The 14865-nt window shown below is 45.8% G+C and overlaps 1 non-coding gene and 1 pseudogene across 1 annotated transcript; one reads left to right on the forward strand and one right to left on the reverse strand.

Annotated features, from left to right (window-relative positions):
* Positions 1-5669: 5669 nt before the first annotated feature.
* On the reverse strand, positions 5670-5848 carry LOC133473820 (U2 spliceosomal RNA; annotated as a pseudogene).
* Positions 5849-7209: 1361 nt separating this feature from the next.
* LOC133473824 (U2 spliceosomal RNA) lies at positions 7210-7400 on the forward strand. Its single transcript, XR_009787256.1, has one exon. It is a non-coding gene; the product is annotated as a U2 spliceosomal RNA (small nuclear RNA).
* The last annotated feature ends 7465 nt before the right edge of the window (positions 7401-14865 follow it).

Here is a 14865-nt window from a genome sequence, read left to right on the forward strand (position 1 = left end):
CACTATACGGGACTAAGGTATTTAGGGGAGAAGAAACAGAGAAAGGAAAGAGAGAAAATAAGTAAGTGGTTTGATAAAAAAGAGGAAGAAGGACAAATCAGAAAGACTGAGCCTTTGCTTCCTGAGTCCCAGAACTAACAGGACTTCACTTTATGAAAAGATGGACAGACAAAAAGACTTCTGAAAACAGTGAGATAGAACAAATGCAGAAAACCTTGCTCAAACTCCAACGAGGCGCTGCCAGAGAAAATGTATCAAAAAAAAAAACAGGCACTACCTGTCATGGCACCTCAACTACTGTCGCAGGACCCGACGTGGGCCACTTTGCTACTACAGCAGCAGACGAGAGGGGGGTCAGAGGAGGTTTCAGGGGTCACTCCCGCGGCGCGAACTCCATAAGATTCTTTGCATGTGGAAAAACTGGACACGTCGCACGTGTCTGTCGAGGCCCTGCTGAAGCACAGAGTGACTACAGTTGTTACACCTGTGGACAAGAGGGACACACTGCCAACTGTTGTCCCAACCTGCTGCCCAGAGGACGCAGTGAAACAACAGGACAAGGCAGGAGAAATGAGCCAAAGAGACATTTTACAAAAATATAATGCTGCCATTGTTTGTGTAGTTCACGGACTTGACATTGTGTTTCCAGATGGAACCATGCTGCCGGCCAAAGGAGACCTGCGTACACATGTGCTGGCATGTGTCCAACAAAAAACTGTGACTCCTGTTGTTGACATCTATTGGGGACTGCTCGATGTGTCAAATAACAGCGTGCTGCAGGCATTTGCGGAGTGGAAGACGTGGATTGTGTCCTTGGGGCCATTCGTGCCACCCCCTGACCCTCCACATTGTACCTTGAGAACATGATTTGATTTATCAATAAGAATTTTTGAAAAACTATCAGACACTCATGGTATTTTACCAACTGATAGAATAGTGGTGGGACGAGAGGGTGTTGCGGCAGTGGTTCACCTGACATCGGACTTATTGCATTGGTTTAAAATGCCATTTTCCGCGCCTCACATTTCATTGGCACTTAAACGAGAAGGATTAAGAAATCTGTCGGCTAAACTCAATTGGACACAGGATGAGAAAGAACTCTTCATACAAATTAAACAAGAATTAAGTCAAGCCATTGCTTTGGCACTTCCTAACTATAAACTACCGTTTCATTTGGACATCTCTAACAAAACTCATACTACCGCTGCTGTATTGTCCCAACTAGTACGGGGCGAAAGAAAGGTGCTACGACACACGAGTGTTTTGTTAGAACCAATAGTAGCACGTGCATCTGACTGCGAGAGGTATGCAGCAGCAGCTGCGGCTCTTATCGAAAAATGCGCACATGTGGTGCTTATGCACCCGCTCTGCGTAGACACCACACACTCCACAACCGCTTTCATCAACTCACGACTATTTACCTTTTCAAACAAGCAAAAAATAAAAAAATTATCATTGTTAGAACAACCGCAGAATCAGTTTACACCTGTCAATACTAACATGGCTGACGGTGTAACTGAAGGAATGCATTGGTGTGAGGAGAAGGCTAGAAAAGACAAAGCATGTCGTTCAGATTTATTGTCGGAACTGTTGAAGGAAGGGAGAAAGTTGTTTATGGATGATTGTTGTTACAGGAAAAACAATGGGGAACTAGTGGCTGGATGGGCTGTAATTGAACTAGGAGTGAACGAAAGGAGTCGTTGAACGTATGAATGCAACTTTAAAGCACAATTCGAGGCTGCAGATTGAACGCAGCGTCCAGTCGTTGACGTGGCTCCTTCTCCTCTTTTGGGCCACAAATTTCCTCCTCGTACTCTGCTGTCCTTGCACACATTTTCACACGACGATCGCAACACTTTCCGCTCTACGTTGGAGGGATGAGAAAAGCAAGTGCAAATCAGATGTGAAACAATGACATCGAGATTACGATTTGGACACTGTGGGTTAAACACTACGTTGGTTAAAATGGCTAAGCACCAAAGTCAACAAGAGGAAACAGGAGAACGGAATGATGCATTGGAAGAAATATGAGACATAAATAAAACAGCTCATTTGTGACATAGGGAGAGAAAATTTGTGTTTGAACATTGTCGAGATTCTACAAATGGATTCATAAAATAGGTGTTACAGGATATTATTTCATTACCTCAGACAAACAAAGCTGATCATCTCGTTGTTGTTTTTATCTCATTTAATTGTTAGTATTAATATTCTGGTCTACGTTCTAACTCGTAAGTTTCTTTTCTTTGGAAGGCAGAGGAACATCTTGCAACTGATGCATCGCATGTATGTTTTGCCCTTGCAACCTTGGTTTCGGCACCTCTCTGCATGGTTGCAGTCTTCCATTTCTGGCAAGTACCTGGCCCCATATTTTCTTAACGATGATTCTCATTGTGGAATTCTCTTCTTCACTTACCTCACGCTCCTCTATCCTCTTGTCAGCATTGTCAGGATCTAGGTAGTTCAGCAGGTCATTTGCCTGATGCAGTTTCAAGTCCAGGAACTGTTCAGTTTTTTTTCGGCTTGGTTAAGCACTTTGATGTCAGACTTGTACTGGATCCAGGAATTTGTGATGGCAACATCAAAGAAATAAGTAATCACACGCGTGGTCCATTTCTTGGTTCTGCTTGCCATGCGATAAAAGCTCAGCATTCGGTCACAGAGGTCCACACCACCCATGTTGTCACTGTACTCCCTGATGACCCTCCTTGTCTTCTCACCTGGACCTGGATCTGGTCTTTGTCTTTGTTCGACCATCTGATGCAGACATCTTCAGGATTTTTCCCGTGTGCAGTAGAAGCCATCAAAACTGGCTTGTTGTCAAACCAATTTGTTATTGCCAACTCTGGACTTCTCCTGACTATCATCACTGATGATCCCGTCCCTTCTCTTTTCAATTTTTTGTCATCAGTCAACCGACATGGCTTTGGGACACGTTTTTTGTTATGGTCTCAATTGCCGGAAGGCCCTTGGTCAGCAATTCATCCATGTGGTTAATTTACATGAAGTAGCGGTCGAAGTACAACGGACCTCCTGTGGGAACAGTTTCAACCATGCGTAGTACTGCCACTGCCCCAATTCTCAACCTTTGACCAGCAAATGTATTCTTCCCTTGATATACGGTCCAACATCAGAACATCAGGAGAAGCAAGGACAAATACCTTTAAGCCTGTAGGGTATGGCTTACATGGAACAAATTGTCTGATGGGACAGCGGCCTGTGAAAGGGATCATTTGCTCATCGATGCAGACTTTTCCTGGTTTCGGGAAGCTAAGGCAGCCTCGCCTTACTCTGTCCAGAAGAGGCCTGACTCTCCAAATAATGTCTTTCCTCTGTTACATCCAGGTTATTGACAATCTTCAGTGAGTTTCTCAACCTGAAGAACCTGTTCCTTGTAATTTTTTGGCTTATTATTACTTATCTTATTACTTACTATTACTTATCTTAAGTATCCATCTATCGAGTTATCATACGTGCTGGTCTTGGCCCACAGAGGACGACGCTTTTCTTGTTCATGTGTTTCTGTCAGATCATCTGATGAGTCTCCTGCCTCTTCTTCTGAGCTTTCGCTCTTCTCCAGCCTAAGCAAGCTCATTGTTTGCATTTTCTTCATCTGACAATTCCAGAACTGAATTTTCTTCCATTCTTTGGTACAAAATTTGCCTCACTTTTGCCTCATACAATAGTGTCACAATTAAAGAGGTTGAAATAAATAGTTATAACCTTATCTATCTATCTATCTATCTATCTATCTATCTATCTATCTATCTATCTATCTATCTATCTATCTATCTATCTATCTATCTATCTATCTATCTATCTATCTATCTATCTATCTATCTATCTATCATTATTTTATTCAGAGAATACATTCAGCATGTTTATAACCCCACAAAGAACTGTGTTTTGGGGCAGAAAATGGAATGTAAACAAAGAACTTGAAAGCTATTTAGCTATGAGCTAACACTATCAAATCATCCTCATGTCCATTACAGTAGACATTTATAAAAGAGCTCTAATTTTTACGAACGCTCAACTACTTCCTGTTTCTTTCTTTGCTAACTGACAGTAGGACTCTAGCGCCATCGTCGCAGAGGAGGCGAATTACACCCCTTCCACTAATTTGGTTACACAACGTTCAAATTTGTCATGTGATAAGTGTTAATAATCGATTAAAGACATGCCAGAAACGTCAAAATATATGAATATTTGCCATTAAACATTTCAACTTATATCCAAAAACAGTAAGCATGCTCTGCACAAGAATTCATGCAAAAAAAAACGACAGAGTGAAAGCAAAACCAACCACTCGTGAAATATTTAACTATTTTTAACCATTATTACTGAAAACATACAAAAAGTAAACAAATGTAGTTTGGTTATAATACTTAAGTATAATAATCTTAAGGAAATGTATGGTCACGAGTCGGCCCCGTGTTTCACAATTAGCTTTACCTATTGATGTGAAGTGACATCATATCCAATTTAGCATCCTTAAAATCTTCTGACGAGTCACTCGGAGGTTGACAACTTACAGGAGTCTTTCTTCCGTATTAAAAATTTCTTTCAGTCGTTGATGGCGAAAATGCAATTTTATCATCTAATTTGTTAAGCTAACCTAACTTGACCACTCGTTTTCAAAAGTGATGTTTAGGTCACCTGGGACATCTCAGTGTTCTTATGTAAGGGCTAAATGAGTGTTTCTATTGGACAATGACTTCCTTATTAAATTATTTAAAAAATATATATATTTTGTGAGTCTTCATTGTTAATTAATTCATATTAAAATGTGCAAGTGCACATAATGTCAAAGAGAGAGCACTGAAGACATTCAGAATTTTTTTTTACAAATAGTGAGGAAATTAAGCAAAGAAGAAGAAGAATCACCTTAATTGTCATGAACATGCACAAAATTTGTTCTCTGCATTTTACCCATCACAGTGAACACACAAACTTGTTAGTGGAACACACTGGAGCAGGGGGGAACTGAAACGCCATGGGAGCAATTTGGGGTATCACTGTCTTGCTCAAGGACACCACAGCCGTGAGTCTGGGGGATGTTGGTGGATGCTCCGGTCGGGGTCTTGAATCAGAATCAGAATCATCTTTATTTGCCAAGTATGTCCAAAAAACACACAAGGAATTTTTCTCCGGTAGTTAGAGCCGCTCTCGTACGACAACAGACAGTCAATTGACAGAGAACACTTTGAGACATAAAAGACATTGACAAAAAAAAACAGTCACTGAGCAATAAACTGAGCATGTTCCTAATGTTGCAAAGTCGCGACTTACTTGTACATGTACAGTATATTATATTTGTAAATGCCCTTTCAGATGAGTTTGCTGTACCGCCAAAGTCATATTGCCTGCCAAGACGTCCACCAGCCAGATTGGGCTGCTCTGTATTTGTTTACCGAGAGAACAAGGAAGCAACATTCCTTGTCACTTTTCAACTATGCTCCATGTGGGAACTTAATACGCCTGCGTACTGTACCGAAAATCAGAATAACAATGCACGTAAGTTTTTGATAGTTGTCTGCGACCCGTTGAATCCCGAGAGCGACCAACCCCCGAAATGAGATTCATTGGTTTTACACTACATTCTCCATTTCATGTCATATGATTGTTGGGTGTGCAAGGTTAAGCATTTCATTACTTTGACCAAGTTGTGGGGGTGCACCGTTCCTGGAGGTACTGCAATACCAGGTCGATGCGTGGAGTGGACGGAGAAAGCCCCGATTCCATCTCCCAGTTCCAAAAATCTATTTAATATATGGTCCTCGGATAGGAGACGTATCGTATATTAAACTGATAAGAACAGATCACTTTCTTTTCCCTTTTGAGCAATTTCATTGTTACTGCCAACAGAATATTACATCAGCTCTTTAAGTAGCGCGGGAATGCTGGAGCCTATCCCAGCTATCGTCGGGCAGGAGGCGGGGTACACCCTGAACTGGTTGCCAGCCAATCGCAGGGCAATTTGTAACTTATTTCTGAATGGTAAAGTCTTCAGTGCTCTCTGACATTATGTCCACTTGCACATTTTAATATGAATTCATTAACAATGAATAATCACAAAAAATACATCTTTTTAGCGTTTTATAAGGAAGTCATTGTCCAATAGCAACACTTATTTCGCCTTTACGTAAGAAAGCTGAGATCTCCCAGGTGACCTAAGCATCACTTTGGAATACAAGCGGTCAAGTTAGGTAAAATGAACAAATTCGATGACAAAATTGCATTTTCGCCATCAACAACTGAAAAAAAATGTTAATACAGACTCCTCTAAGTTGTCAATCTCCTTTGAGTGACCAGTCATAAGATTTTAAGAAAGCAAAATTGGATATGTCACTTCACATCAATAGGTAAAGCTAATTGCGAAACACGGGGCCTACTCGTGACCATACATTTCATTAAGACTATTATACTATACTACATACTATATATGACAACCAAACTAAATTTGTTTACGAATATGGATTTTCTTTTTCTATTGTTGTGTGTTGTAAAATAATAATGGCTGATTATAGTTAAGTACTTCACAAGTGGTTGGTTTTGCTTTCACTCTGTCGTTTTTTGCATTAATTCTTGGGCAGGGCATGCTTACTGTTTTGGGGTATACGTTGAAATGTTTAATGGAAAATATTCAAGGATTTTGACGTTTCTGGCATGTTTTTATTCGATTATTAAGGCTTACGACATGAGGAACAGCAACGTTGTGTAACTAAATTAGCGGAAGGGGTGTAATTCGCCTCCTCTGCGACGATGGCGCTAGAGTCCTACTGTCAGTTCCCAAAGCAGGAAACTGGAAGTATTGGACCGAGGCAGAGCCATTGATTTCAAAATGTGTGTTCATTTCAAAATGTTGAGCAAACAGCTATTCAGCTCGTGGCCACAACATTATACCAACAACCGATTTGTATTCCAAATAACTCATTATTTTCTTCGGTCTTAATACACGGCTTAAGAATATGCGTTAATGTCCGCATTCTTTTGGAACGACGTGGACCACGTGATCAAGGAACACGAGCATCTGACAACATTCTTTCAATATAAACGTTGAAAAACAACACAGTTGACATTCGTTTCATAATTGTTGTTTGCCGTGTCCATATGTGACTCATCTGTGATTATCATGTCGATATGTGCCACTATAACTTTGGCTTGTAGGCTGGAGAATGAGGTCATCTTTTCTGGCATTATGCTGGCATCGCTTCTCGGCCTTTTGGCTAAGATCAAGTGTCGTATCTGTTCTTATCAGTTTAATATCTGATACGTTCCTTATTTGGGCACCAAATATTAAATTGATTTTTGGAGCTGGGAGATGGAATAGGGGCTTGCTCTGTCCACTCCATGCATTGACCTGGTATTGCAGTACCTCCAGGAACAGTGCACCCCCACACTTTGGTCAAAATAAATATCAATTGAGCCATCAATCCAAAGACTTGAACTATATTTAATGCAGTGAACAGAAGGTAAACAAGTGACTTTCAACTCTGGGGTCTGTCTGTTATTCTGACTTTCAGTATTGTACGGAGGCGTATTAAGTTTGGACATGGAGCATAGGAGAAAAGTGACAAGGAATGTTAATTCCTTGTTCTCTGTAAACTAATACACAGAGCAACCCAGTCTGGCTGGTGGACGTCATGGCAGGCAATATGACTTTAGCGGTACAGCAAACCCATTTGAAACTGCATTTAAAAATATAATATACTGTCCATGTTTTCAGAGGCTGTTTAAAAAATATATTCAATTTATATTAAAGTGGGTCGTGACTTTGCAACATTGGAACGTGCGGGTGACAACAGTTCACCACTGTAGAATGAATGCCATCATCCATCCATCCATTTTCTACCGCTTATCCGAGGTCGGGTTGCGGGGGCAGTAGCTTTAGCAGGGACGCCCAGGCTTCCCTCACCCCAGCCACTTCATCCAGCTCTTCCGTGGGCATCCCGAGGCGTTCACAGGCCAGCCGAAAGACGTAGTCTCTCCGGCGTATCCTGGGTCGTCCCCGGGGTCTCCTCCCGGTGGGACGTGCCCGGAACACCTCACCGGGGAGGCGTCCGGGAGGCATCCGAATCAGATTCCCCGGCCACCTCATCTGGCTCGTCTCAATGTGGAGGAGCAGCGGCTCTACTCTGAGATCAGTCCCGGATGACCGAGCTTCTCGCCCTATTTCTAATGGAGAGCCTGGACACCCTGCGGAGGAAACTCATTTTGGCCCCTTGTATCCGGGATGTTGTTCTTTCAGTCACAAACCACAGCTCTTGACCATAGGTGAGGGTAGGAACGTATATCGACCGGTAAATCGAGAGCTTCGCCTTTCGGCTTAGCTCCTTATTTACCACAACGGACCGATACAATGTCCGCATCACTGTAGACGCTGCACCGATCCACTTGTCGATCTCCCGTTCCATTCTCCCCTCACTCGTGAACAAGACCCCAAGATACTTGAACTCCTCCACTTGGGGCAGGATCTCATCTCCGACCCGGAGAGGGCACGCCACCCTTTTCTGACTGAGGACCATGGTCTCAGATTTGGAGGTGCTGATTCTCATTCCAGCCGCTTCACACTCCACTGCGAACTGCTCCAGTGAGAGTTGGAGATCACGGCTTGATGAAGCCAACAGAACCACATCATCTGCAAAAAGCAGAGATGCAATGATAATACCGGACCCCTTCTATGCCTCGGCTGCGCCTTGAAATTCGGTCCATAAAAGTTATGAACAGAATCGGTGATTCAAGGGCAGCCTTGGCGGAGTCCAACCCTCACCGGAAACGAGTCCGACTTACTGCCGGATATGTGGATAAAACTCTGACTCCGGTCGTACAGGGACCCGACAGCCCGTATCAGGGGGTTCGGTACCCCATACTCCCGAAGCACCCCCCACATGACTTCCCGAAGGACACGGTCGAACGGCTTCTCCAAGTCCACAGAACACATGTAGACTTGTTGGGGGAACTCCCATGCACCCTCGAGGACCCTGCCGAGGGTGTAGAGCTTGTCCACTGTTCCACGGCCAGGACGAAAACCACACTGCTCCTCCTGAACCTGAGATTCGACTTCCCGACGGACCCTCCTCTCCAGCACCCCATTCATGAACGGAACAGAGGATAGGACCCAAAAATGCAAGACTCCAAAACAAATGGACAGTTTCCAAAAAGAGAGGTTTAATAGACGGGCATAGGTCGGTCCACAGGCAGGCAATCCAAGAAAGGCAACAGTATCCAAAAACATGAGGCAAAGAGGCAAGGTCGATAATCGGAACAGGGTCAAGTCTTACTGTGAGTCTGTGACGTGGAAACAAGGAATGCTGGAACGTGACGACAAGGTACAACGAACTGGCGACGAGAGGGAATGAGACACAAGGTTGAATACAATAGATAATTAGGGTGAACGAGGCACAGGTGGTGAAGATGCTCACAGGAGCAGGTGTGTGTGAAACAGGGGGGAAGACAAAACCCGGAACACACACACATGACAGTACCCGCCCCCCCCCATAACGGCCGGCCCCAGGCCGTTATCATCCATGATAAACGCAGATGGTACCCATGAACGTTCCTCAGGCCCATAGCCCTCCCAGTCCACCAGATATTGAAACCCCCTCCCCCTCCGACGAGACAACAACAGCCGCTTCACAGAGAAGACAGGGCCCCCATCCACAAACCGGGGGGAGGAGGGGGCCTGGAAGGCGGGACCAGAGGGGACTCCCGGGCTGGCTTGAGTAGGCTGAGGTGAAAAGCAGGGTGGACCCGCATTGACCTTGGGAGCCTCAGCTTCACGGTGACAGGGTTGATGATCTTTGTGATGGGGAAGGGCCCAACGAACCTGGGATCGAGCTTCTTGGACTCCACCCGGAGTGGAATATGTTTGGTCGAGAGCCAAACTCGCTGACCCACTTTGTTGTTCGGGGCCGGTGTCCTCCGACGGTCGGCAGCGGCTTTGTAGGACCGTCCCTGGCGCAGCAGCATCTGGCGGGCACGCTCCCAGGTCCTCCTGCAGCGTCTCACCAAGGTTATTGCAGCTCGAACTGTGGACTGTGGGGCTATGGCAGGAAACAGAGATGTTTGGTAACCATGCACAACGTGAAAAGGCGATAGACCAGTGGACGCAGAGGGGAGGGAATTGTGGGAGAATTTGACCCAAACCAGTTTCTGAGACCAGGATCGCAGCTCCTGTAAAGCGAGACATCGGAGCACAGTCTCCAGGTCCTGGTTCAGCCTCTCGGTTTGGCCGTTGGTTTCAGGATGAAACCCAGATGACAGACTGACAGTAGCACCTTTGAGATTGCAAAACTCCTTCCAAAATTGCGAAATGAATTGGGGACCCCTATCAGACATCACATTCTTGGGGAAACCATGGAACTTGAAAACCTGATTAATCATCAGCTCGGCAGTGTCTTTAGCTGAGGGGAGTTTTGGAAGTGCAATGAAGTGTGCCATCTTAGAAAACCTGTCAACAACTGTAAGAATTGTGGTATTGCCTTTAGAGGCCGGTAATCCTGTCACAAAGTCTACGGAAATGTCTGACCAAGGACGTTGTGGTATTGGCAGGGGTCGCAACTCCCCAGAAGGACGTTGACGAGAGGGCTTGTTCGCAGCACATACCTGGCAAGCATTGACGTAATCGATAACATCCCTCCTAACATTAGGCCACCAAAAGCGCTGTTCGACCACTGATTGCGTCTTGGCAATGCCTGGGTGACATACAGTTCGGTTCGTGTGAGCCCAGTGGATGACTCTTCCCCTTAAGGTCGGAACCACATAAAGCCTGTTTTCACGGCACTCTTCAGGGCTTAGAGTGTTTTTCAGAGCCCCTTTAACCGCAGTTTCAATGTCCCAAACAAAAGCGGAAATGAAACATGACTTGGGCAAAATAGTCTTAGGGTCGGACAAAGAATTCTCTTCGGAGAAAATACGTGACAGAGCATCTGGCTTACCATTTTTAGAACCAGGTCGGTAGGATAACGTGAAATTAAATCTAGTGAAGAACAGAGCCCATCTAGCCTGCCTCGCATTTAATCTTTTAGCAGTTTTAATATACTCAAGGTTCTTGTGATCTGTCCATACTAAAAACGGAGTCTGTGCCCCCTCTAGCCAGTGCCTCCACTCCATCAAAGCCACCTTGACTGCCAGCAGTTCACGGTCACCAATGTCATAATTTTTCTCAGCTGGGGTCAGTTTTTTGGAGAGAAAAGCACAAGGATGTAATTTATCATCCTTGAGAGATTTCTGGGAGAGCACTGCTTCTATTCCGGCATCAGACACATCGACTTCTACCACAAACTGCAGTTTGAGATCTGGCAAAGTAAGGATGGGAGCGGAGGTAAAGCTCGACTTAAGTTTTTTAAAAGCTGCCTGACAAAGTGGGTTCCATACAAAAGGTTTGTGTGGCGAGGTAAGATCATGCAAAGGAGAGGCTATAGAACTGAAATTTCTGATGAATTTTCTGTAAAAGTTTGCGAACCCTAAGAACCTTTGTACATCTTTGCGTGACGTGGGAGTAGGCCAATTAATAACTGCATCGACTTTGCAAGGGTCCATTTTAACTTCACCTTGAGCCAGGACGAAACCCAGAAAAGAAACGGACGCCTTGTGGAACTCACATTTCTCAGCCTTGACATATAGTTGATTCTGCAGTAACTGCTGCAAAACAGAGCGGACATGAATAATGTGAGTCTCCTCATCCGGGGAGAATATCAAAATGTCATCCAAATAAACAAAAACATAATCTTTCAACATGTCACGCAGGACATCATTGACAAGGTTTTGGAAAACAGCTGGAGCGTTAGTAAGCCCAAAAGGCATTACCAAATATTCATAATGTCCCGTTGGTGTGTTGAATGCTGTTTTCCATTCATCCCCCTCTCTTATCCTGACTCGATGATATGCATTTCTTAAGTCCAGTTTGGTGAAAATCTTGGCTCCCTCCAGGAACTCAAAGGCGGTGGAGATGAGAGGAAGAGGGTACCAGTTTTTTACCGTGATCTCGTTGAGACCCCGGTAATCGATACAGGGTCGCAGGGTCTTGTCTTTCTTGTCCACAAAGAAAAATCCTGCTCCCGCAGGGGATGAAGATGGGCGAATGATCCCGGCTGCCAGTTATTCTTCCACGTACTCCTTCATGGCCTTGTGTTCCGGCCCTGAAAGAGAGAACAACCTCCCTCGTGGGGGTGTGGTTCCAGGCAGCAAGTCAACAGCACAGTCATAAGGTCTGTGGGGTGGAAGGGATTTGGCCTTGGACTTGGAAAAAACGTCTTTAATATCCTGGTAACAGGTGGGGCACTTGAGATAAATCAGGATCCCCAGATGGGGTCTGTGGATTGTCCTTAGAAACATAGCCCTGAACATCACATGGCGGCTTGAAACAGTTCCGGGCTGCAATTGCTGCCCCATGATATAACCTGCCCAGAGGACCAGTCAATGTGGGGGTTATGTAATTTCAACCATGGGTTCCCTAAGATAAGGTCATGATTCATGGTGTCAAAAATATGAAAACTAATGCGTTCCGAGTGAGAATCAGGAAATGTCAATGTGAGTGTTTGGGTGCGGTGAGTGATCTTGCCCATAAAACTGCCATCTGCAGCATAGGTGTTGCGGTGGCGTTTTATTTCAAAGGTTCTAAGGTGCATACGTCTAACGAGGATGGAGTTGAGTTAGTTTGCGTCAGAACCAGAGTCAATTAATACAGGTGTATGAATTTCTTGATAGGAGAGCATAGTGTCACTCTAGGAAGAACCCGTGTAGGGTCTTCCTTAATGAAATTCAGACTCACCTCTCCCGTGCCCTTGCTACCGGCACCGGCAACTTTGACGTGACAGTTGCTCACGGAATGACCCAACTGACCGCAGTAGAAGCACCGCCCTTCCCTCAGCCGCCGTTGACATTCCTCAGGGGAGAGACGGAACCTGCCCAGTTGCATGGGTTCATCCGTGGGGACGCTAGCCAGTGGTTTGAGACCGGAACCAGGGGATCTGCCTTGGTTTGGCTGGTCACAGAGGCTCGTCCTCCAAGTGCGCGGTGACGCAGCCCTCCGCCGATCTCCATCCAGCTCGCGATCCAAAAGCCTCTTGTCGATTTTAACGGCGAGAGCGATGAGAGTGTCCAAGTCGGTCGGCAGGTCTAGAGGGACTAAATGATCCTTGACGGCGGGGGATAGTCCTTGAAAAAAGGCATCGAGTAGTGCTTGATTATTCCAATGACTCTCAGCTGCTAGAATGCGAAACTCAATCGTGTAATCTGACACCCTACGCTTGCCTTGTTGTAAGGTGACAAGGGAGCGAGCTGCCTCACGATCTGGAGTGGAAAATTTAAAAATTTGCTCCATGGTCTTTACGAAAAAAGCCCATGAATGACACGCGGCGGAATTGCGGCTCCATTCAGCAGTAGCCCACGCCTCCGCACGACCAGTCAGGTGGGAAATGACGAAAGCGATTTTTGCCCGCTCGGTGGGGTAGGCAGCTGCCTGCAGCTCAAAGTGGAGTTCACACTGCGTGATGAACGGCTTAATGTTTCCAGAATTTCCAGAGAACCTCTTCGGTCGAGAGAGCTGTGGGCAGACAGCAGCGGAGGTGGCAGGTGGCTGCATGGTGACTGCTTCACATGGAAATACCGTGGCGGTATTGGGTGTGGTGCCAACTGGTTCCTTCTCTTGAATAATTTTCATAAGAAGTTCAAACTGCGAGGCCACCTGTCTCATCATATTGTCCTGATGCCTTGACAGTCCCTCTAGATGAAGGTGGAGGGCAGGAATCTGCTCATCCTGCTTCGAGAGGCGTTGACCCTGCGCTTGAAGGGCTTTGCGCACCGGGTCTGAGTCTGCTGGGTCCATGTTATGGCCAGTTCGTTCTGTCATGAATGGAACAGAGGATAGGACCCAAAAATGCACGACTCCAAAACAAATGGACAGTTTCCAAAAAGAGAAGTTTAATAGACGGGCATAGGTCGGTACACAGGCAGGCAATCCAAGAAAGGCAACAGTATCCAAAAACATGAGGCAAAGAGACAAGGTCGATAATCGGAACAGGGTCAAGTCTTACTGTGAGTCTGTGACGTGGAAACAAGGAATGCTGGAATGCGACGACAAGGTACAACGAACTGGCAATGAGAGGGAATGAGACACGAGGTTAAATACAATAGGTAATTAGGGTGAACGAGGCACAGGTGGTGAAGATGCTCACATGAGCAGGTCTGTGTGAAACAGGGGGGAAGACAAAACCCGGAACACACACACATGACAACCCCTGAATAGACCTTACCACGGAGGCTGAGGAGTGTGATCCCCCTGTAGTTGGAACACACCCTCCGGTACCCCTTCTTAAAAAGGGGGACCATCACCCCAGTCTACCAATCCAGAGGCACTGTACCCGATGTCCACGCGATCTTGCAGAGGCATGTCAACCAGGACAGCTCCACAACATCCAGAGCCTTTAGGAACTCCGGGCGAATCTCATCCAGGCCCGGGGCCTTACCAACAAGGAGCTTTTTAACCACCTTGCTGACCTACACCCCAGAGATAGGAGAGCCCGCCTCAGAGAACCAGACTCTGCTTCCTCATGGGAAGGCGTGTCGGTGGAATTGAGGAGAACTTCGAAGTATTCTCCCAACCGACTCACAACGTCCCGAGTCGAGGTCAGCAGCGCCACATCCCCACTAGACAGACTTGATGGTGCACAGCTTCCCCTGCCTGAGACACCGAACCAGAATTTCCTCGAAGCCGTCTGGAAGTCTTTCTCCATGGCCTCACCGAACTCCTCCCATACCGGAGTTTTTGCTTCAGCGACCACCAAAGCTGCATTCCGCTTGGCCAGCCGGTACCCATCAGCTGCCTCAGGAGTCTCAAACTGTTGTTTGTTTTCTCTTCAG

The sequence above is a fragment of the Phyllopteryx taeniolatus genome, unplaced genomic scaffold, assembly GCF_024500385.1.
Source record: "Phyllopteryx taeniolatus isolate TA_2022b unplaced genomic scaffold, UOR_Ptae_1.2 contig_53, whole genome shotgun sequence".
Classification (NCBI taxonomy): domain Eukaryota; kingdom Metazoa; phylum Chordata; class Actinopteri; order Syngnathiformes; family Syngnathidae; genus Phyllopteryx; species Phyllopteryx taeniolatus.